The sequence below is a fragment of the Bos grunniens genome, chromosome 12, assembly GCF_055505025.1.
Source record: "Bos grunniens cultivar Pamir isolate PY7600 chromosome 12, Bosgru_T2T1.0, whole genome shotgun sequence".
In the NCBI taxonomy this organism is placed as follows: domain Eukaryota; kingdom Metazoa; phylum Chordata; class Mammalia; order Artiodactyla; family Bovidae; genus Bos; species Bos grunniens.
In genome coordinates, this window is record NC_141176.1 from 61,006,344 (window position 1) to 61,030,818 (window position 24,475).

At 36.3% G+C, this 24,475-nt stretch overlaps 1 protein-coding gene across 9 annotated transcripts in view; it reads left to right on the top strand.

Annotated features, from left to right (window-relative positions):
• The window catches only part of LOC147361817 (uncharacterized), a 108,957-nt gene extending 85,916 nt beyond the window's left edge, over window positions 1-23,041 (top strand). For 4 of the 9 annotated variants that reach the window (XR_015137674.1, XR_015137673.1, XM_086328612.1 and 1 more), the window contains 2 exons: window positions 1,436-1,487; window positions 2,111-3,332. The gene's annotated coding sequence lies outside the window, so the exon portion shown is untranslated. Of the gene's footprint in view, window positions 1-1,435; window positions 1,488-2,110; window positions 3,333-17,626; window positions 18,282-22,660 lie in introns of those variants that run through there. The other 5 variants (XR_015137675.1, XM_086328614.1, XM_086328613.1 and 2 more) reach the window with 3 other exon arrangements.
• Window positions 23,042-24,475: the final 1,434 nt, after the last annotated feature.

Genomic DNA, 24,475 nt, shown 5'->3' on the forward strand with positions numbered 1-24,475 from the left:
CCAGTGAGTCAACTCTTCGCATGAGGTGGCCAAAGTACTGGAGTTTCAGCTTTAGCATCCTTCCTTCCAAAGAAATCCCAGGGCTGATCTCCTTCAGGATGGACTGGTTGGATCTCCTTGCAGTCCAAGGGATGCTCAAGAGTCTTCTCCAACACCACAGTTCAAAAGCATCAATTCTTCAGCGCTCAGCCTTCTTCACAGTCCAACTCTCACATCCATACATGACCACAGGAAAAACCATAGCCTTGACTAGATGAACCTTTGTAGGCAAAGTAATGTCTCTGCTTTTGAATATGCTATCGAGGTTGGTCATAACTTTCCTTCCAAGGAGTTGAGTGTCTTTTAATTTCATGGCTGCAATCACCATCTGCAGTGATTGTGGAGCCCAGAAAAATAAAGTCTGACACTGTTTCCACTGTTTCCCCATCTATTTCCTATGAAATGATAGAACCGGATGCCATGATCTTCGTTTTCTGAATGTTGAGCTTTAAGCCCACTTTTTCACTCTCCACTTTCACTTTCATCGAGAGGCTTTTGATTTCCTCTTCACTTTCTTCCATAAGGGTGGTTTCATCTGCATATCTGAGGTTATTGATATTTCTCCCGGCAATCTTGATTCCAGCTTGTGCTTCTTCCAGTCCAGCGTTTCTCATGATGTACTCTGCATATAAGTTAAATAAACAGGGTGACAGTATACAGCCTTGACGTACTCCTTTTCCTATTTGGAACAAGTCTGTTGTTCCATGTCCAGTTCTAACTGTTGCTTCCTGACCTGCATACAAATTTCTCAAGAGGCAGGTCAGGTGGTCTAGTATTCCCATGTCCTTCAGAATTTTCCACAGTTGATTGTGATCCACACAGTCAAAGGCTTTGGTATAGTCAATAAAGCAGAAATAGATGTTTTTCTGGAACTCTCTTGCTTTTTCCATGATCCAGCGGATGTTGGCAACTTGATCTCTGGTTCCTCTGCCTTTTCTAGTGAGTAGTTATATTAGATGGGTATTTATATTAGACAGGTATTTAAATACCCATTAAATATCAAGTCTGTTAATAGAATCTATTTAACAAACATAATAGGTATGAAATGTGCATGTGTGAGACTAACTGAAAAATGTATGGCCCAGTACTCCCCTAACACTTCAGTTGGGGTCATGATATTCCCTTTCCTAAAGCTGCTAAATGACCCCCAGATTTTCCTTTGTTTATAAAAAAATGTTAGATCCATTTTGATCATCTTCCTTAACCCCATTATATTCTCATAGTAACTCTTCATTAAGAAAAGATTTGGAATCGTCTGGCTTTACTTTGGAAAATCCTATATTCACTATTTTTTTTTTCCTTGACGTGGTGTAAACAGCACTTGGTTTTACATTCTACAGCATGCTGAGAAAAAGTTCTCAAAGTACTGAAATATTCATGTTGTGATTCATTGCAGTCATTCTCTAGTGCCTTCTGGGTTTTGCAAGAATGAAACAAAGAGGAGTTATGTAAGTATCAGCAGTATTGGGGCTTTTCAAAATAAACTTATAAATGAAATATTTGGGAACAGTTTGTGTTTGTCAAAGATAAACTACTAAAACTAAGCAAATTTGGTAATCTCTTAGACTTTTGTAAAACACCTAGACAAAGAGCAGGTTATTATTGTAATAGTTAAACCTAGGTAACTCAGATAAATATTGAGGGACAATGCTTGAGAATATTATTTCTATTTGTAAAATTAGATAAACATAATGATTGTACATATTTAAGGGCCATATCTATCATACAATAAAAACACGATAATACATTTGGGTTTTATTATATCCTTTTAATTATTATCCATGGCAGCAAAATTATTAGGTCTGTGTTTATTAAATATATTTTATGTCAAAGAGATTAAAAAACCAAGGTCAATTAAGGAGTGATGTCACCAAGATGGTAAAGAAAGAAACCCCCAGCCTCAGCCCTTCATGGATACCAATCACTAAGCAACTATTCATGAACAAAAAATGCTTGGGAGAGCCCACGTAATTGACTTCAGCAAGCCAGTGGAATGAGAAAACACCAAGAAAAGTCACAGAAATAATGGAGGAATCACAACCTCATGTTTCCTGCATTCTCTTGCTCCCAGGCTGGCAGAGCTCAGTGCTGAAAGAAAGCTCACCAACTACAAGAGATTCCTTTGCTGAAAAAGTGAGGATGAGATGAGAGACCAGCTTCTCCAAGGCACCACTCAAAGGACCTGCTTTGGTCTAACCCCACCCAGCCACCAGCGAAGCTGAGACAAGCAGAGGAAGCTAGGAAAAGGAGGAAGTGCAGCAGCCACCCAGGAGGAACTGGGGTTTCCAGTGTCCAGCTCTGCAGAGGACCCCCAGAGCTATTGCCACTGTGAAACCAGGTCCAGGATAGCTGCCTCCCACTCTTGCAGATTCCGTCAGCTTTCACCCCACGGGTATTTGTGTTGGCAGATGCCCACCACCTGAGTCCCCAGTCCTGCTTTGCTCTCTCTGCCCTCAGTAGGCCTAGGATCCACATGGCAGCAGCCCAGGCCTCAGTGGCTGGATGCATGCAGGATGCTAGCCTGCAGTCAACCCTCCCTGCCTGGCAGACCCTTGACATCAGCCCTTCCTGTTGCTCACTTGCTCCCTGCTGCCCTGACCTCACTGGCCTCTCCTCCACATGTGTGATCACAAAGATCCTATAGTTGTTTGAGTGCATGTTGACAGCCTCCACAACTGCTTGGGAGCCCGCATTCACTCCTTTCTCTAGTCCCTGGGTTTGTGCCATTGGATTCAACTACAGCTGAGCTCCCAGCTAGGGGCAAGGGCTGGGGCCAGCTGCAGGCTCACTTGCGGTTGTGGGGACCCTGATGTACTTTAGTGGCTGCTGCATCTCTCCATATGCTCAGGACAGTGCAGGCTGGTGCTGGGAATCAGACCAGGGGTGAGCAGATGCAGCTGGAGGGGCTTGCTGCAGGTGGTGGAGGTCTGGAAAGGAGACAGGGAGGTAGAATGTGGTGCCACAAGCAACTGAGCATGCCCCTGGTCATTGGTATGCATACCTGTGGCTACAGGGTCTCCCTGCAAGCTAGAATTGGCGGCAAGGGGTGTGTGTGTGTGTGTGTGTGTGTGTGTGTATTTTCTATTGTATCCTTTTTGCTTAAACCACAACCTGGGGCAGAATAGACAGAATAATTGTTAATATTGATAACACTTTGGACGTATTATTTCTGTTTTACAAAAAAACTTTAAAATCCCATCCAAACTAAAGGATGAAATGTAAGGCACATATTTAGAATTTGCAGTTCTCTTATTCCTGTTTTGCAAATAAAATGTAAGATAATCATAAACAAAGTCCTTCACAGTGAATCAACTTTTGAATTTGCTAAGTTGGTTATCATTCAGTAAAATGGTAATATAGCAAATGTAATTTCTTCTAATATGTAAAAACTAAATTTTCAAATAAATTACTAGTCCTTCTCTAAATAATTTAATAACAGAAGAATATGGCTTAAACAGCAAACCTCCCTTAAGAGTAGATCTGATTTCATTTTCAGAAATTATGAAAATTTGCTTCAGTGCTTGAGTACACTTTGTATACATGCCTTGTTTGGAAGCTAAGTTAATTTAATAATAACATTTAAAAGTGTAGTATTAGAGAAATGTATAATCTTATTTTCTTTGATTTACCCATAAAATAGTTGCCTTAGATATTAGCCTAAATGATTCCTCAATCATCTTTTATGTATTTAAGTACATCCCTGCAGATAAAAGCTTAGATTTTTCTACTTCAATATTCCCAAAGCATGAGGCTAGCAAAGACTATCAGCATCTGGAGACAGCATATTCAGACAGATTGGTTCAAGATGAGAATAGCAGCAGATGAGAAAAGGACAAGGATTTAAACTACACAAGTTCACAAATATGGTGTTCACTTAGTACACATGAGGAAGTTGGAACTCATGATGGTTAAATGACTTACTCATGACACAAGAAAATGATAACCATCAGATATGAGGCTTATGTTTGGACTACATGATGAAGGAAGACTTGATCATAAATTATTTTTCCCCAAATAGTGTAATGACCCTACTAAATTCTAAAAGAATTTGTTCTAAATAGTAGAACAAAACCATTGTGCATGTGTGTATGTGTGTAGTGTGTTTGTTTAAATATATGTGCCTGTGTGTTTTGTGGTAGAAGTTTAGAGGCATTGATTCCAAAATAAATCATTTCTACGTGTATATAGTAGCATTCGTAGTCCCCGTGGTATCTTATAGGATTACTGGACTGGCCTTTCTACTACTTCGCTGTACCCTCTGTCTCTGGCCAGAGTATGTTCACTCTCCCACATCGATGATGGTACTAGAGACTGGTATCCATTACCTATGCATGATATACTCATAATGTGTGGAAAGAGACAACTTTAGTAGAAGCGATATGCGTTAGTTATTTGCTTCCTTTTTCTTCCCACCATCTCTTCCTTCTCTTCTCCACTTCCATTTGTTATCAGACATTACTGAAATTCTTCACCATAACTGCAGTATTCTAGCACCTGAGAAGTACAGATGAGTATGATTTATTCTAAGCCTTTAGAAACTTACTATAGAGGAGGAGATGGGAATAGTGGTTTCTAATATACAAGTGTTCTAATTAATTGACAATTTATGCTTTCTAATCTGTAAAGATTTGGCAGAGATTAATACTTGATATTTACCTGCAAAATTACTAAATGAAAATAAGACATACAGATAATTTTTCTAAAGGAATTAAATAGTTTATCAGTTTAGCTTTTTAAATATTTTATCAATTTAAGTTTTATCAGAAGTTGCCTGATCCTGTTGAGATGTTCACCTGGTCATTTTAGAAACATGTTAATTCTCTTCCCTCTCTAAAGGGCAGCAGGTACTCTCTGGTAAATTGTCAGGAGTCAGGTCTCAGCTTCAGACCCTGACATGTAAATCTCTTAAAGACACAGACTGGAACAATCAAACAGCCATTCAAGTTTGGTGCAAGAGCAGTAGTTGTACTATGTAGCATTTCTTTATAATGGTTCTTGAGGTAATTGTGACCATTTTATATTAAATTTTTAGGAAAAATTGTTATCATGTTTCCTTAGTTTTATATGTAATCTCTGACAATGTTATATATTTTTATTACTAAACATTTGAAAAGTAAATTTTCAGTTGTTGTTGTTCAGTTGGTAAATAGCATTTGAATCTTTGTGACCCCATGGATGCAGTATGCTAGGCTTCCCTGTCCTTCAGAATCTCCTGGAGTTTGCTCAAACTCATGTCCATTGAGTCAATGATGCCATCCAACCATCTCATCCTCTGACACCCCCTTCTTCTCCTGCCTTCAATCTTTCCCAGAATCAGGGTCTTTTCCAATGAGTCAGCTCTTCCCATCAGGTAGCCAAAGTTTTGAAGTTTCAGCATCAGTCCTTCCAGTGAATATTCAGGGTCGATTTTATTTTGAATTGACTAGTTTAATCTCCTTGCTGTCCAAGGGTCTCTCAAGAGTCTTCTCCAGTACCACGATTCAAAACATCGCTTCTTCAGCACTCAGACTTCTTTGGTCTAACTCTCATATTCATACATGAATGCTGAAAAAAAAATAACTTTGACTCTATGGATGTTTGTTGATATCTGAGGTTATTGATATTTCTTCTGGCAATCTTGATTCCAGCTTCTGATTCATGCAGCCTGGCATTTCTAATGATGTACATTGCATATAAGTTAAATAAGCAGAGTGACAGTGTACAGCCCTGATGGACTCCTTTTCCAGTTTTGAACTAGTTCATTGTTCCATATACAGTTCTAACTGTTGCTTCTTGACCTGCATACAGATTTATCAAGAGGCAGGTAAGGTCATCTGGTATTCCCATCCCTTTAAGAATTTTCAGTTCATTGGGATCCACACTGCCAAAGGCTTTAGTGTAGTCAATGAAGTAGCTTTACTTTTTTTTTTTTTAATAATTCTCTTGCTTTTTCTATGATCAAATGGAGGCTGGCAATTTGATAGCCTTTTCTGCCTTTGCTAGCCAATCCTCTGCCTTGTTTGAGTCCAACGTATACATTTGGAAGTTCTCTGTTCACTTACTATTGAAGCCTAGCTGAAGAATTTTGAGCATTACCTTGCTGCATGTGAAATGAGTGCAAATGTATGGGAGTTTGAACATTCTTTGGCATTTCCTTTCTTTGGGATTGAAATGAAAACTTGGCTTTTCCAGTCCTGTGACTTCTGCTGAACTTTCCAAATTTGCTGGCATACTGAGTACACCTCTTTAAGAGCATCATCTTTAAGGATTTGAAATAGATCAGCTGGAATTCCATCACCTTCACTAGCTTTGTTCATAGTAATGCTTTCTAAGCCCACTTGGCTTCTCACTTCAGGATGTCTGGCTCTAGGTGAGTGATCACACCATCATGGTTATCCAGGTCATTAAGACCATTTTTATATAGTTCTCTGTAATCTTGCCACCTCTCCTTAATCTTTGCTGCTTTTCTTTTACTCTGGGTTTTTTAAATTCAATTTTCACTTGTTGATCAATTGTCTTTTCTCTAGCAGTGTGCCCTTGAAATTATAAATGTGAACTTAACAAAATGAATTGCCTTTTGAATAGAATTAGTTCTTTATGTGAACAACAGATACAGTTACTTGTTCTTCACTTCACCTTTACACTGAACAACTACTGTGTTCAGTGTAGTTCAAAGTTTGCTATACAGCTACTGTTTTGTTGTTGTTGTTGTTTTTTTTTTTTTTCAAAATCCAGCTACCATCTTATATTAACATTTACCAGTATAACTCAAACCTCCTAAATTTTGATAGATCCTTCCGTTTGTTCTTCCTGTTTCCATTTCTAAGTTCTTAAAATACTATTTTCCCAGCAGCCAAAGTTATCTTTAAACATATATATATATATATATATATATATATATTTTCTCATTATCATAACCCTTCCTTGCACAATTCCCCCAATAGTTTTCCTTTGCAGTAGGTATAAAAAGCAAACATTTTTTCATGGCCTACAAGATCATCTAGTTTTTGCCTATTTCTCTGCTACCTTATACTACTTTCCTTCTTCATCTCTTTTATCATATACACAATAAATTCCCTTCTCTTTGTTTAATTTTTTTTAAGTCTTTATTTTATTTGTTAGAATATTACTTCTGTTTTATGTTTTGGTTTTTTGGCCATGAACCGTGTAGGTTCTTAATTACCCGACCAGGCATTAAACCTGTTCCACCTGCATTGGAAGGCAAAGACTTAACCACTGGAATTCCAGGGAAGTCCTTCTCCTTCCTCTTTTAATGTATCAAGTGTGTTTCTTTAGAGACCTCCTCTAACACCCCCAACTAGAGTCACTGCTTCATAACTCTTCTTAACTCATTGTCTTCATGAAATATGTCAAAACTTGTTTTATCTAGTTTACTTCCTAGTGTGAAAATGGTATCTCTTCAATAGATCAGGGACCTTTTCTATGTTGTTAGGTGCTAAAATCCTGGTAAGTTAGGTGATTCATGGTATATGATAAGCATTTATATCATTTTTAAAGTAAATTTATTGGATAGAAAGTGAATAATACAGTGTAACTTGCAGTGTACATTGTTTTGTATGGCATCTGTAGAAACTGTAGCTCATTTCATTAATGTTTTATGTCTCCCACACCCTGCTCCTCAAATACCTATGCCCTGATATAGTCAACTCCCCAAGTATGGGCAGGACCTGAATTTATGATAGGGTATGGCCTCCATGGTTAGGTTATGCCCTATGACAGTGTGAAGGAATTTTTCAGACGTAGTTAAGAAAGCTACTCAATTGGATTTTAGCTAATAAAAAAGAGCAGAATTTCCTAAAGGTCGTGCTCTAATAAGATGAATCTCTGAGGATGGAAGCAGTAGCAGTTGCTCTCCTTTGGGTTTGTTGGTGATAAATGATTCAAGGACACAGGTTTATATTCCGTTTTGTTATTTCAGCATAACCGAGGGCATTGTCCTCTTACACATGTTCAAATCTTACTCATGGTAACAAGAAGGCACTAATTGAATTTAGAGACTTCTCTTATTAGAAGCTAACACAGAAGAAGAACAAAGAATAGAAAGTTTTGTCTAATCTAGTATCTTTGTAGATCCAATTAATAAGCTTTAAATAAAATAATAAAGTTGATTTAAAATGAAGTTTTATTCCTTCAATCATGTATCATTATAAATAGAAGAAAATGCAGAATATCCCTTTTTTTAAAAAATGAAGTCCCATTAATTTGTGAGATGAAAATTTGAGATGAATAAAAATCTTGCATTTCTGTAGAACAGTTTTATTACTTTAAAATGTTCTATTTGGGTATTTGAATTAAAGTCATCTAATTATAAAGGACTATGTATTCCATTTGATATTAAATTTAATATCATTTTTTTCTAGACAATGAAAACCCAAGGCTGTTAAATGTCAGTTACATTCCTTAGAATTTTTGCTCCACATTTAATTTGTCATTTTTCAGATTTTATACAGAGCAGAAATCTTGTATAACCTTAGAAACTTTAAACAATTACTTGATTAAGGCTCTTCAAACATGCTTTATAATTTTATAGCCAAGCTTTCATTTTAGGAATGTTTAAAAGTTCATCTTTCTTACAAGCTACAAGCCAGAGAGTAATTATGTTGATAGAGAAAATATGTGATTTCCAACATGAGAGGAATTGTTTCAGTTTTCTCTTTTTTGAAGTAATATTCTTCCTGATCTGTGAAAGTAAGAGTAAAATAGTATAAAATGTGTCTTTTGGTTTTAAATTCTGATTTTTTCCCCTTGTTATTTGTTTTTTCAGTAGAGTGAGTTTGTATGAACTATTTCAGTCAAATAAATTAGTATCAGATAGTAATAATACCTATTTTTTTCAGTTAAAAATGTATTAGAAAATAGACAAAAAAGTTGGAAATGGGAGTTAAATTCTTCAAGTACTATGTAAAAAAAATTAACCTTTTCCCTGATTTTTCCAAAGTTTTATAATAACTCATGAAGATCATGAAGATTGGAGACAAGCCATCTTCTGTCTTCCATCCTGAATTTACACTTTAAGAAAGTAATTTCAAATTAAACAAACATGAAGGATAGTATTCCAAAATGTTCCATGAATTTAAGTTTTTAACTTGTCTCTGATCCTATCACTGTTCACCTAAAAATGGTCACTTGGCAGACTTATAAGATTACTTATAAGTGCATCTGTTACAAACCCATTGAACTGAGATTTAAATAAAATATAAATTATATATCTATACATTCTATGTGTATGTTTTATACATATATATTTATATATGCATATATATTTTTAACATATAATATATTTTATGTATGCCTCCTACCCAAGAGAACATTAGAGCTTATATTATAAACCTTATTTTTGTAGTTTGAGTCCTTTTGAGATAACTGAATGTGAAGCAGATTGTTATAAGGGGAAATTGTTTTCCATTTTTTATATATTTTTCTCACAATATAAATAAGATTTTTGACTTTTCTATTGTATTGTAGTTATTACAAAGGAAGTATAAGAGTCAGCGTTATTTTTCTCATCACTAAGTTACATTGTAGAACATTTAACTCAAAAGTTTTAGAGTTGCCCACAGTTTTACATCAAGTTAGTGTTAGAATTTTAATTAAATTCTATGACCATTCTATTTGAATAATGAGACTGATATAACTGCTACTCTTTATACATGACATAAATATCTTGTAGGAAATAGTAGAGGAACACAGGCAATATTGCTTCCAAAATGTTGACAGATACAGTTTGCACAAAGGCTTTGGGGGGAGAATAATTAAAATATTCTGTTTACCAATACAAGGATAGAGGACATAGATCGTAAGGAATGTTAGCCTCAGAAACTTGTCATTTCAAATCATTAAAAACCAATTGCTCAGGGAAAGGATTAAAAAAAAAGTTTGTGTTTGAGATCATACTTTGCAACTACAGCAGCTTTGCATTCATTTATAGGATAAATGTTTATTCCTCAGACTTGTCTCTTCATGTTCTGTGATTGAATTCTGATTCTTTCTGGAGGACAGTCCTCATGCAGAGTGTTCAAACAGAGCATGCTTTTCTCCATGGGACTTTCTATCTATGAAAGTAAAACGGGGAGGGAAATCCTCCTTGTTCCTCATTGCTATTTTTAAATGAATTTTTTAGAAGTCTCCATCTTTTATTCACACATCTTCAGACTCCCTAAATCTCTTGGAATTCTCTGCTGACAAGCATATTGCACCTCTGCCTAAAAACTTTATTTCCTTCTCATTGCCATTGTTTTCATTACAACTCATTTTATAATTGCTGGTGATTTTAGCATCTACTGATTGACCCTTGCAACAGCCTGGCCTCTCAGTTTCTTTACCTCTCATTAATGGTGTAGTTGCTTTGCAACAACTCTGAGCTTCTGAGTATAACCTGAAACCAAGCTCCCCAATAAGAGAAGGGGAAGGAGAGGCTAAAGAATAAGGCAAATCGCTCCAGGTTGGTAGATAGACCTTACTTAAGAGGGTTGTCCTGGATAGCTATGAGACAAGCAGATTCTCTACTCACCCCTTAGAATCTTAAAAGTTTATATAGTTTAACTGAGTTTATTCATGTAACTACTCTAGTAGCTTCAATACCACATTTCTGTTTCAAGCTTCTTTCCTTAGGGCAGATTTTGGAAATGGGAAAGGCAAGCAGAATGAACATTCCAATGATGGGCTTGGGTAGGAGGGTGGCGGGGAGCTTCCAGTTACCTGGTTCTGGCTTGTGGTCACGTCATTTGATCCTTCTCCTCCTCCAACCAGTGGTCCACCACTCTAGCTTGCACTCCTGAAACTGTGTCCTTACAAATAATGATGTCACCTCAACTGTTTCAACTTTATGTATCTTATTCTTCACCTGTAACCTCTTACATGTATATTTCATTCCCTCAGTGACCTTGAGAGTTCTCATACCCTACCAGGACGAGTTTACTGCAGAGTCTACCACTTTTACCTCACCACTTGGATATATCCACTCTCCTAATATCCCAGTTTAAATTTTTGCAGTGATTTATAATTACCATTTGTATACATCTCCAGCCTCCATATATCATTCTATCCCATATTATACTTATTTTGCATTATCACAAGTCTAGCTAATTAGCTCTTCATTATAGTGCCTCACCATAGCACATTTTCCTGTGTAGTTGAGTAGAGATGGAGAAAACACAGGCTGACTGATCTCATTATATATTTGTATTAGTAGAGTTCTTATGGTGAGTAGCAATCAAATTTTTCTTTCCTTATCTGTTCATTGTTCACTCTCTTCAGTGATTTTCTTTCAAACCTCCTCTCTCTTTAAAGTTCTGATAACTTTCCTCTATTCTCACTGTTGCTTCCCTCATAGCTCAGTTGGTAAAGAATCCGCGTGCAATGCAAGAGACCGTGGTTCAATTCCTGGGTCAGGAAGATCCCCCTGGAGAAGGGATAGGCTACCACTGCAGGATTCTAGGCTTCCCTTGTGGCTCAGCTGGTAAAGAATCTGCCTGCAATGTGGAAACTTAGGTTTGATCCCTGGGTTGGGAAGATCCCATGGAGAAGGGAAAGGCTACCCTCTCCAGGATTCTAGGGCTTCCCTTGTGGCTCAGCTGGTAATGTGGAAACTTGGGTTTGATCCCTGGGTTGGGAAGATCCCATGGAGAAGGGAAAGGCTACCCTCTCCAGTATGCTGGCCTGCAGAATTCTATGGACTCCATAGTCCATGGGGTTGAAAGGGTTGGAAACGACAGAGTGACTTTCACTTTCACATTCTCACAGTTGGGTGATAATACTGACTTTTTAATTAGGGTTAAAATATCATAAAATTTGCTATCTTACCCAATTTTCACTGTAAAGTTCAGAAATGTTATATATATTTACTTTGTTGTAAAACCAATCTCTAGCACCTTTAACTGACATTATCCAGAAAGAGTAATAATTAGAAGTGAACACCCACCAGAACCTCACTGCAAACCAGCGCCTTTTCCCACATACCTGCATTGATCACACTCTCAGTTTGGTCATTCTACTTGAGATACTCAAACTCATGAAAAAACTAACACTTTCACATGTGGAGTATGTCTGTTCCTACTCTTATTTCAGAGCATGAAAACAGCACTTCTCTTGCCTTGGCTTCCTCTCTGCTTGATCATGCCCATCAATAGATATGCTATTCTCTGCCATATTAAATACAACTTTCTTAACTGTACTTACCCTCTCCATCTATTACTCTATTTTTATTCTCCTCTTAAAAGCAAACAAAAAAATTCCTCTTAGATGTACTGTATATTACCTGCCTCCAATTTGTTTGTACCCATTCTCTCTCAATGTGTTACCAGTACCTTTTGCTGCTACCACTGTTAAGAAACCTCTCTTGCAATACCACCAGTGTTGCTAAATGTGAAGTTCATTTCTCAGCCTCTACTTCAATTAACATCAATAACATTTGCCATAGTCTTTCATTCGTTCTTCTTACACATTCTTAGAGTATGTCTTAGAGATGCCTTAGACATTCTTACACATGTCTTCTTAGACATTTCAGTCATTCTTCTTTACTGGTTTCTAGAACCTTCTGCTTTCTAATTTTCTTGCTCTCTCATCAACTTCCCCTGTCAGGCTATGTTGTTAGTTACTTCCAATTTCCCAAACCAGTTAATACTGGATGCCTTGGGGCTCAATCCTGCCATATCCTGATATATCATACATATCAGATACCTATCTATTGACTTAAGTTGAAATTTATTTTAGGATATTCAATAAATATACAGTATACCAGTAGCTCATTCCTTTCTATTACTAAATAATATTCCATTTTGTGGAAATAGAATGATTGTTGTTGTCACCTAGTCATGTCCTGCTCTTTGCGACCCCATGGACTGCAGCACGCCAGGCCACCCTGTCCTTCACCATCTCCCGAGTTCGCCTGAGTTCATGTCCATTGCATCTGTGATGCCATCCAGCCATCTCATCCTCTGATGCCCACTTCTCCTTCTGCCCTCTTATCTTTCTTAGCACCAGGGACTTTTCCAATGAGTGCACTGTTCATATCAGATGACCAAAATACTGGACCTTTAGCTTCGGCACAGTTCTCTCTCTCTCTTTGCGTTTGATGGAAATTTAGGTTGTTTCCACTTTTTGACTGCTAGGAACAATGCTTTTAAGAACATCCCTACACTAAACTTTGTGTGAACTAGTGCTTTAGTGCCTCCTAAGTTTGTAATTTCTGGAATATTTGGTAGGTTTTTTTTGTTGTTGTTTGTTTGTTTGTGTTCTTTTTTTTTTCCCTGTTCCATTTTTGTGGGATTTTCCTTTCTTTCTCCTTCAGCTGCCACTATTTTGGACTGCTTTTTCCTATTGTAACTACCTAACATTTCCCCCTCAGGATATCAGTTCAATTCAGTTCAGTTGCTCAGTCAAGTCTGACTCTCTGTGACCCCGTGTGCTGCAGCATACTAGGCCTCCGTGTCCATCACCAACACCCAAACTCATGTCCATTGAGTTGGTGATGCCATCCAACCATCTCATCCTCTGTCATCCCCTTCTCCTGCCCTCAGTCTTTCGCAGTATCAGGATCTTTTCAAATGAGTCAGCTCTTCATATCAGGTGGCCAAAGTATTGGAGTTTCAGCTTCAAAATCAGTCCTTCCAATGAACACCCAGGACTGATCTCCTTTAGGATGGACTGGTTGGATTTCCTTGCAGTCCAAGGGACTCTGAAGAGTCTTTTCCAACACTACAGTTCAAAAGTATCAATTCTTTGGCACTCAGCTTTCTTTATAGTCCAACTCTCACATCCATACATGACCACAGGAAAAACCATAGCCTTGACTAGATGACCTTTGTTGACAAAGTAATGTCTCTGCTTTTTAATATGCTGTTTAGGTTGGTCATAACTTTCCTCCCAAGGAGTAAGCATCTTTTAATTTCACGGCTGCAATCATGATCTGCAGTGATTTTGGAGCCCGCAAAAATAAAGTCAGCAACAACTTATACTGTTTCCCCATCTATTTGCCATGAAGTTATGGGATCAGATGCCATGATCTTAGTTTTCTGAATGTTGACTTTAAGCTGACTTTTTAACTCCCCTTTTCACTTTCATCAAGAGGCTCTATAGTTCTTCACTTTCTGCCATAAGGTTGGTGTCATCTGCATATCTGGGGTTATTGATATTTCTCCTGGCAATCTTGATTCCAGCCTGTGCTTCTTCTAGCCCAGCATTCTTCATGATGTACCCTGCATATAAGTTAAATAAGCAGGGTGACAATATGCAGCCTTGACAGCCTTTGTTGGTGGTTGTTGACATACTCCAACAACTAGTCTGTTGTTCCTTGTTTATTTCCAACTGTTGCTTCTTGACCTGCATACAGATTTCTCAGGAGGCAGGTTAGGTGGTCTGGTATTCCCATCTCTTTCAGAATTTTCCACAGTTTATTGTGATCCACACAGTCAGAGGCTTTGGCATAGTCAATAAAGCAGAAATAGATGTTTTTCTGGAACTCTCTTGCTTTTGCAGTGATCCAGCAGATGTTGCCAATTTGACCTCTGGTTCCTCTGCCTTTTCTAAAACCAGCTTGAACACCTGGAAGTTCATGGCCCATGTATTGCTGAAGCCTTGCTTGGAGAATTTGAGCATTACTTTAGTAGTGTGTGAGATGAGTGAAAGTATGCAGTAGTTTGAGCATTCTTTGGCATTGCCTTTCTTTGGGATGGGAATGAACACTGCCCCTTTCCATTCCTGTGGCCACTGCTGAGTTTTCCAAATTTGCTGACATATTGAGTGCCGCACTTTCACAGAATCATCTTTTAGGATTTGAAATAGCTCAACTGGAATTCCATCACCTCCACTAGCTTTGTTCGTAGTGATGCTTCCTAAGGCCCACTTGAATTCACATTCCAGGATGTCTGACTCCAGGTGAGTGATCTCACCATCGTGATTATATGGGTTGAAAAGATGTTTTTTTGTATAGTTCTGTGTATTCTTGCCACCTGTTCTTAATATTGTATGCTTCTGTTAGGTCCATACCATTTCTGACCTTTATTGAGCCCATCTTTGCATGAAGTGTAATGATATGGGAGGCCCAATTCTTTGGGAATAGGGGCATCAAGTTCTCTCTGTCCACTTCCTGCTGAACTGGAATGGTAGGGGGCATTGGGCCTCCTCATCTTGCTATCTCAAGCCTCAGAGTGCTTATAGCAGTGTCCATCTGAGGATGAGTGATATTTTCCATGGTTGGGTGTAGTTTTTTTTTTTTTTAATTATTTATTTTAATTGGAGGCTAATTACTTTACATTATTGTAGTGGGTTTTGCCATACATTGACATGATTCATCCATGGGTGTACATGTTTTCCGCATCCTGAACCCCCCTCCCACCTCACTCTCCATTCCATCCCTTAGGGTCATCCCAGTGCACCAGCCCTGAGCACCCTGTCATGCATCAAACCTGGACTGGCGATCTATTTTACATATGATAATATGCATGTTTCAGTGCTTTCAAATCATCCTACCCTCACTTTCTCCCACAGAGTCTAAAAGTCTGTTCCTCATATCTGTGTCTCTTTCGCTATCTCGTATATAGGGTCATTGTTACCATCTTTCTAAATTCCATATATATGTGTTAATATACTGTATGGGTGTTTTTCTTTCTGACTTACTTCACTCTGTATAATAGGCTCCAGTTTCATCCATCTGATCAGATCTGATTCAAATGCATTATTCTTAATAGCTTAATAATATTCCATTGTGTATATGTACCACAGCTTTCTTATCCATTTGTCTGCCAATGGACATCTAGGTTGCTTCTATGTCCTAGCTATTGTAAACAATGCTGTGATGAACATTGAGGTACACATGTCTCTTTCCATTCTGGTTTCCTTGGTGTGTATGCCCAGCAGTTGGATTGCTGGGTCATAATGGCAGTTATATTTCTAGTTTTTTAAGGAATCTCCACACTATTCTCCATAGTGGCTATACTAGTTTGCATTCCCACCACAGTGTAAGAGGGTTTGATTCTCTAGGAAACAACATTTTGCAAAGCGACTGAACCATTTTACTTTCCTACCAGCAATGGATTCGTATTCCCGTTTCTTTATATCCTCACTGTCATTTGCTTTTATTTATTATAGCCATTCTTGTAGTGAAACATTGAGTTTTGATTTGAAATGTTAAGTATCTTTTCATGTCCTCATTAAAAGTTTTTATACCTTCATTAGTGAAATGTCCAATCATATCTTTTTCCCATTTTTTTTTATTTCTCATTAGGTGTTGTTTATCTTATTATTGTGTCAGAGTCTTTATCAGATATGTGTTTACAATTATTTTATCAGAGTCTTTTTTTTAAATTTCATCTTCTCAGTAAGGCATTCCCTAATCATATTTAAAGTTGAAATCAGCCTAAAACTGGCTATCACCATTTGCTTTGTTATTTTAAAATATATATATTTCATAGTGTCATCTAACATAATACAGTTTTATATATTTATTTTGATGTCTTTGTCTCTTTATTAGAATATGAACTCTTTGAATAAAATATTTTATCTCTTTTTAGTCACTGTTTTCTACTTGACACATTGCAGACTCATTATAATTATTTGTCATTTGAAGGAAATGGTTCAAGAAATGCATGCAGAGTAAATGTCCTTAAAATAATAGTGCATTATTCCTTTTTTTATTGTAAAATAATGCTCCTCTTGTATTTTTACTGCAGGGCTGTGTTTAGTTCCTGCTGAAAGGCTAGCCATTGTGCATTATAACTAGCATATATAATATCAAATTATGTTACTAAGCATGGTGCATTCATAGAAATTTAAAATTTGAGGCAATGCATAAGGAAATATTATGTATATATAAAATGATTTCAGCTGTCCAAATAATTTTATTATGATCTTGTTTTTTAAACTCTTTTCATAAACAGGTGAAATTGATTAGTATTCAGTAATGTACAAGACACTTATAACCTTTTGCCAAGCTTTAGAAAAATTAGTATTATTTTCTCGTTTTTATCTTGCAGCTAGTTCTACAACTAAATCAATCTTGAGTTTGTTTTTAGCTTCCTGCCTACTTAGGTTTAGAACCAATCTATTACAAGGTGTCTGAGGTTCTTTTCTGGATTCTAAAGTAATCTCATCCCTAATGCTTTCGTACAGTAGCCATTTACTCTTCTTCATAGAGTGGGAAGAATAACCTTATACTTTACTTTTCTAATAAAACATTTCTTGGCTAGGAATTTCAAACAGGAGAAGAACTGGGCTATCTCATTCAGACACATATGCAGTACACTTAGAGCACCAACTCATTCTCAAATTAATTTTTGAATGGCTGGTTTTATATAACATGTAGGAAAAAATATATATTTTAAAATATTTTTAACACAAGAGAGAAACACTTTTTGCTTCCTCCAGGGAGAACTTAAAGTAAGTAGATTTTTTAAAATGGAGTTCTTTCAGTTTACTGATAATAAATGTGAATAAGTCACTTAGAGATTTATGTATCAATTCTGGCACTTAACAAATAGAGGTGACAATATTTAGCTAACTTATTGTTAGGTAAATGAATAATGTATGCTTCATATGTTATTTGCTCAATACATTAGAACATATATATAAATGGATGTCCTTTTCATTATAGGGGACTGGAATGCAAAAGTAGGAAGTCAAGAAACACCTGGAGTAACAGGCAAATTTGGCCTTGAAATATGGAATGAAGCAGGGCAAAGCTAATAGAGTTATGCCAAGAGAAAACACTGGTTATAGCAAACACCCTCTTCCAACAACACAAGAAGACTCTACACATGGACATCACCAGATGGTCAACACAAAAATCAGATTGATTATATTCTTTGCAGCCAAAGATGGAGAAGCTATATACAGTCAGCAAAAACAAGACCAGGAGCTGACTGTGGCTCAGAAAATGAACTCCTTATTGCCAAATTCAGACTTAAATTGAAGAAAGTAAGGAACACCAGTAGATCATTCAGGTATGACCTAAATCAAATCCCTTATGATTATACAGAGGAAGTGAGAAATAGATTTAAGGGACTAGATCTGATAGAGTGCCTGATGATCTGTGGACGGAGGTTCATGACATTGTATAGGAGACAGGGATCAAGACCATCCCCGTGGACAAGAAATGCAAAAAAGCAAAATGACTGTCTGGGGAAGCCTTACAAATAGCTGTGACAAGAAGAGAAGTGAACAGCAAAGGAGAAAAGGAAAGATATAAGAATCTGAATGCAGAGTTCTAAAGAATAGCAAGGAGAGATAAGAAAGCCTTCCTCAGCAATCAATGCAAAGAAATAGAGGGAAACAACAGAATGGGAAAGACTAGAGATCTCTTCAAGAAAATTAGAGATACCAAGGGAATATTTCATGCAAAGATGGGCTCGATAAAAGACAGAAATGGTATACACCTAACAGAAGCAGAAGATATTGAGAAGAGGTGACAAGAATACACAAAAGAACTGTAAAAAGCTTCACGACCCAGATAATCATGATGGTGTGATCACTCACCTAGAGCCAGATATCGAGGAATGTGAATCGAGTGGGCCTTAGAAAGAATCACTACAAACAAAGCTAGTGGAGGTGATGGAATTCCAGTTGAGTTATTTCAAATCCTGAAAGATGATGCTGTGAAAGTGCTGCACTCAATATGGCAGCAAATTTGGAAAACTCAGCAGTGGCCACAGGACTGGAAAAGGTCAGTGTTCATTCCAATCCCAAAGAAAGGCAATTTCAAAGAATGCTCAAACTACTGCACACTTGTACTCATCTCACACTCTAGTAAAGTAATGTTCAAAATTCTCCAAGCCAGGTTTCAGCAATACGTGAACTGTGAACTTCCAGATGTTCAAGCTGGTTTTAGGAAAGGCAGAGGAACCAGAGATCAAATTGCCAACATCCACTGGATCATCAAAAGAGCAAGAGAGTTCCAGAAAAACATCTATTTCTGCTTTACTGACTATGCCAAAGCCTTTCACTGTGTGGATCACAATAAACTGGAAAATTCTGAAAGAGATGGGAATACCAGACCGCCTGACCTGCCTCTTGAGAAACCCATATGCAGGTCAGGAAGCAACAGTTAGAACTGGACATGGAACAACAGACTGGTTCCAAATAGGAGAAGGAGTATTTCTAGGCTGTATATTATCACCCTGCTTATTTAACTTATATGCAGACTACATCATGAGAAACGCTGAACTGGAAGAAACACAAGCTGGAATCAAGATTGCCAGGAGAAATCACAATAACCTCAGATATGCAGGTGACACCACTCTTTTGGCAGAAAGTTAAGAGGAGCTAAAGAGCCTCTTGATGAAAGTGAAAGAGGAGAGGGAAAAGGTTGGCTTAAAGCTCAACATTCAGAAAACGAAGATCATGGCATCTGGTCCCATCAGTTCATGAGAAGTAGATGGGGTAACAGTGGGAAAAGTGTCAGATTTTATGTTTTGGGGGCTCCAAAATCATGCAGATGGTGACTGCAGCCATGAAATTAGGAGACACTCACTCCTTGGAAGGAAAGTTATGTACAACCTAGATAGCATATTCAAAAGCAGAGACATTACTTTGCCAACAAAGGTCCATCTAGTCAAAGCTATGGTTTTTCCAGTGATCATGTATGGATGTGAGAGTTGGATTGTGAAGAAGGCTGAGCGCCGAAGAATTGATGCTTTTGAACTGTGGTGTTGGAGAAGACTCTTGAGAGTCCCTTGGACTGCAAGGAGATCCAACCAGTCTATTCTAAAGGAGATCAGTCCTGGGTGTTCACTGGAAGGACTGATGCTAAAGCTAAAACTCCAATACTTTGGCCACCTCATGCGAAGAGTTGACTCATTGGAAAAGACTCTGATGCTAGGAGGGATTGGGGGCAGGAGGAGAAGGGGAGGACAGAGGATGAGATGGCTGGATGGCATCACTGACTCGATGCACGTGAGTCTCAGTGAACTCCGGGAATTGGTGATGGACAGGGATGCCTGGCGTGCTGCGATTCATAGAGATGGACATGACTGAGCAACTGAACTGACTGATATACACTGTATTTTTCAAACCACCTATTGGAAGATTTTTGACTAATAGATTGCAAAACAATTTTCTCAATTACATTTGATATAAAATGATCATAATGCTACACTTTTATGGAGATGTTTTAGTTTTCCAATGGTAGTATCTGGTATATATTATAGAGAAGTGAGAGACACAAAGAGAGAGAAAGGGACTTTATTAAGTTACTTGATGATATTTAAATGAAAATAACATTTTATAATACATTTTTAAATTACTTTTCTTCACATTTTGTTTGGTCACAGATTACAGGTTTTTTTTTTTTTTTCATTTCTGTCCTTAAATATCGTCATAAAGAACAAGTTCATGAAATTGCTTATGCTATCATGTTTTATGTTTGTGAAAAATACAGTTGCAGACACACATACACACATGAGGTATGATAAAATTAAGTTTAAGGAATTTAACATGAATTTGGATATAATATTTCAAAATTGTTTCTCCTTATTTAACCAAGTTACAAATATACTTTTTCTAGGTTTACTTATACAGATAAGATTAATAATATTAGATTTGATTCTAGCAAAAAAGTCTAATTCTAAGGAAACTGAGTATGTGGACTCTTTTCACTTAGTTTACTGTTCTTTTAATATAGTATATGTGTTCTAAATGCTTGAAACCATATTATCTATGATAAATTTAACTAAAATACCCTACATATCAGTTAGTAGAACTAATAATTTGTTTGAATTCGTGAAAAACAATGTTATTTATAATTTTTAGGCAAATAACGTACATTCCAATATGGAAATTCATATTCATTATCTTAAAATTTAGTTTGCTTTCTAATTAATTTTAAAATGCTTTTTTTCCTATGATATCATAGACATATTTATGGTACTATTTCCCTGGGCCTCCAAATTTAAAATGTGTTGTATGTTTTGTGGATAATATTTACTAAGTAATTAAAATTTCTCAAAATAAGTTATAATATTATAAGATTTTTGATAATATTTATTCATAAGTTGAAAAGTCAACCAATTCATTTTCTTGAAACTATTACAGTTAAAACTTTACCAGGAAATGTCTAATAAAATTAAATCCAAAATTTTGTTTTTCTTTCATATTTAAAATTTAGATTTATTTTTTATTGACTAGCATTTGTTCATATAACATAATGTAAATTTCATGTTGTACTTTATATGTCTACTTATATATACCCTACAGCATGCTTGCCACCAAAAATTTAATTTCTATACATCTCTACAGTTGCTCTCCTTTGTTCATATCACCCTCCCCTACTCCTTCGATTCTCTTTTCTCTGTATCTACATTTTTTAAACTTAGCACTTCAAAGAGAGCAGCTTATAACTGTTGTGAACAGCATGATATTATATATTTTAGATATTGTTCTGTAAGTTAGCATTTTTAAAAGCAGAAAATACAATGCTTTCCCTTAATTAATTTGCAGTATCCCTAAAGAAAATCTTGTTTTGTGAAGTTAGCTCATGTGGCTTTCACTTAGTAATACATCCCCCAATTAAAACCGTTGAACAAGATGTTTTGAACAATGAAATTATATAATACCATATATTCACTGTCATGCCAAAAGTATTTGCACTTTGTCTCATTCTCATGAATATTTGTCTTCTTTTAACATGTATTTATGTATTTTCTAACATTATTTATGTATTCTGATAAATCATACTACTGATTCAATGTATTGTAATCATTTCTCAAAAAAGATAATTTTTTAATATTTTATATTAAGTATTATGGTAGTAGCTAAACTATTTTATTAGAAAAACATTGAAAAATAAATACTGATTTTTATTTATAGAAATTTTTGAAAACTTATGATTATATTCAAAGCAGAAAATGACCTGTTATGAATAGAAAGATAATGAAATTTTTAAAGAGTAATTTCCACTTGGAAATGATATGAGATCATCTTTAGAGGGCAGCACCTAACTAGGGAAACAGATACTTCAGGTATAAGAAGAAATTTGAGTACATGTTATAGCTGCTAAAACTGACAGTTAAAAGTCAGTTGACCATTAAAATAAACACTTATTCACAATTCCAGTGTAAAAAAAGACTAAATAACAGCATCTGATAGTAACCTAAATTGTTAATGAAATTAAAAAAAAAAACACAGTTTATTAAACAACACTACTGGTTTAAAGCATATGTAATTTGTCAGTTAATATTAAAGCAACATTGAATAAATTTTCTTTACTCCTAGCTGGGTAATATATAGCAATAGTAAGCCAGGCATTAATAACCATGTTTTATGGAAAGGAGAGAGTAAGAAGGTATTTCACATTTAATATTGATCACAGCAAAAAATTAAAAAGAAGATACAAATAGTGCTGTGAAATGAATGAGGCTCTGCCTATACACTTTTTATAGTCTAATGAGACTAGAATTTTGAAACATGAGTCAGAAACTTGCTCCATATTACTTGAGTGAAAAATAGAAAAAAAATTATCATTAAGAAATTATACCGGTAAATGTTTTAATAATTAATTCATTAAGCCTGCTCACATTAATGAAACAATTCTTCCATCATTACATAATTGTGTAATGGGATTATTGTATCTGCACACAATCAGTATTTCTGAAAATCACTATATAATAAAATGATCTTCTGAAACTTTCTGTAGGTGATGACAATCCTTTTTTGAAGCTTTTGAACTATTAAAGACAAACTGCTGCTGCTGCTGCTGCTAAGTCGCTTCAGTCGTGTCCGACTCTGTGCGACCCCATAGATGGCGGCCCACCAGGTTCCCCCATCCCTGGGATTCTCCAGGCAAGAACACTGGAGTGGGTTGCCATTTCCTTCTCCAATGCATGAAAGGGAAAAGTGAAAGTGAAGTCTCTCAGTTGTGTCCGACTCTTCACGACCCCATGGTCTGCAGCCTACCAGGCTCCTCCATCCATGGGATTCTCCAGGCAAGAATACTGGAGTGGAGTGCCATTGCCTTCTCCAACTAAGATACTTTAAAAATTATATAAACTGGCCTATAATAAACTTGTGAAGTGAAGTTGCTCAGTCGTGTCCGACTCTTTGTGACCCCATGGACTGTTGCCTACCAGGCTCTCCGTCCATAGAATTTTACAGGCAAGAGTACTGGAGTGGGTTGCCAGTTCCTTCTCCGGGGGATCTTCCCAACCCAGGGGTCGAAGCCAGGTCTCCCAAATTGTAGGCAGACACTTTACCATTGAGCCACCAGGGAAGATCTAATTATCTTAATGCTAAATATTACAGACAGTGTGTGTTATTACTTATTAGGATAAATTAATCATGTACATATGTAATTAAAAATAATTTACTATCTCTCCCATCAGTAAATTATCAAAACTACCACACAGAGCAGCTTCTTATCCATTTGTAAGTTCAACAAATATTTAGTGATCATGTAAGTGTGCTAAGGATTCCTAGGAGCTGAGGATTCACTGATATCCAGGACTTTACAACATAGGTTACTGTCTCATGAAACACTTATTACCAGTCTTCTCATTTTACTTTTAGACAGGATGTGTGTGTGTGTGTGTGTGTGTGTGTGTGTGTGTTTGCTGACAAATGACTACAAACTGGCAGTTATTTGGACTGCCTCATCGAGGAAAAACTGTATTGCTTTTTAGCAAAATTTGGTACATATTACTCATATAGTCTAATATTTTAACCAATTTGGGATAGTAGAGAAAGAATTTTTTATAATATTCTGTGCTTATGCTGCTACCTTTAAAACCACTTAAAATAATTTTTATTTTGCTATGTGGTTAAATATAAAGCAATTAATATGTCTACATTACTCCAACCCCTAAATCTAATTATGGATTTTAGTTGGTTGTCATAGCTTATTAATAATGCATAATTAGCATTATGTAATAATTTAAGAAAATCTGTATTTAACTCAGTTTTCCTTTAGTTCTTTAATTAAATTCTCATTTTAAAATATATTGTTTTAAGAGCATTACTTATTACTAGTTACAGCAACTAGCCTGGTTTAGAGATTTAAAATTCAGACATTATATCAATAGACTAGTTTTTACTGTTCTCTGCATTCAAATGAAGTACCAGGCACACATGTAAAACTTAGATGAAGATGAAAGGGAGGTTTATTAAGACATTTATCTCCATGAAGAAGGCAAAATCTTGGCCTGGTCAGGTTCTCATATTATTATTAAGTGACTATAAAATGCAGATAAGCTTTTATGTTGTCAAAATATCAATTTTAATGCAATGCATGAAAGATCCAGTGTGAAGCTTAAAGTTGACTAGTATGATCTACTATCAGATCATTAAAAAAGAAGAGGTATGCTTCAAGTATATCTTGTGCTCTTCTTGATAAATAGCCCCACAGATTATAAAGCAGTTATTTTATTGACATGGAATAAAACTTGCATCAGAAAAGAGAATAACGTGTTTTGTTTGTGTCTTAATATTAGCCTGCAAAGGAAGTGTATTTTTTGTC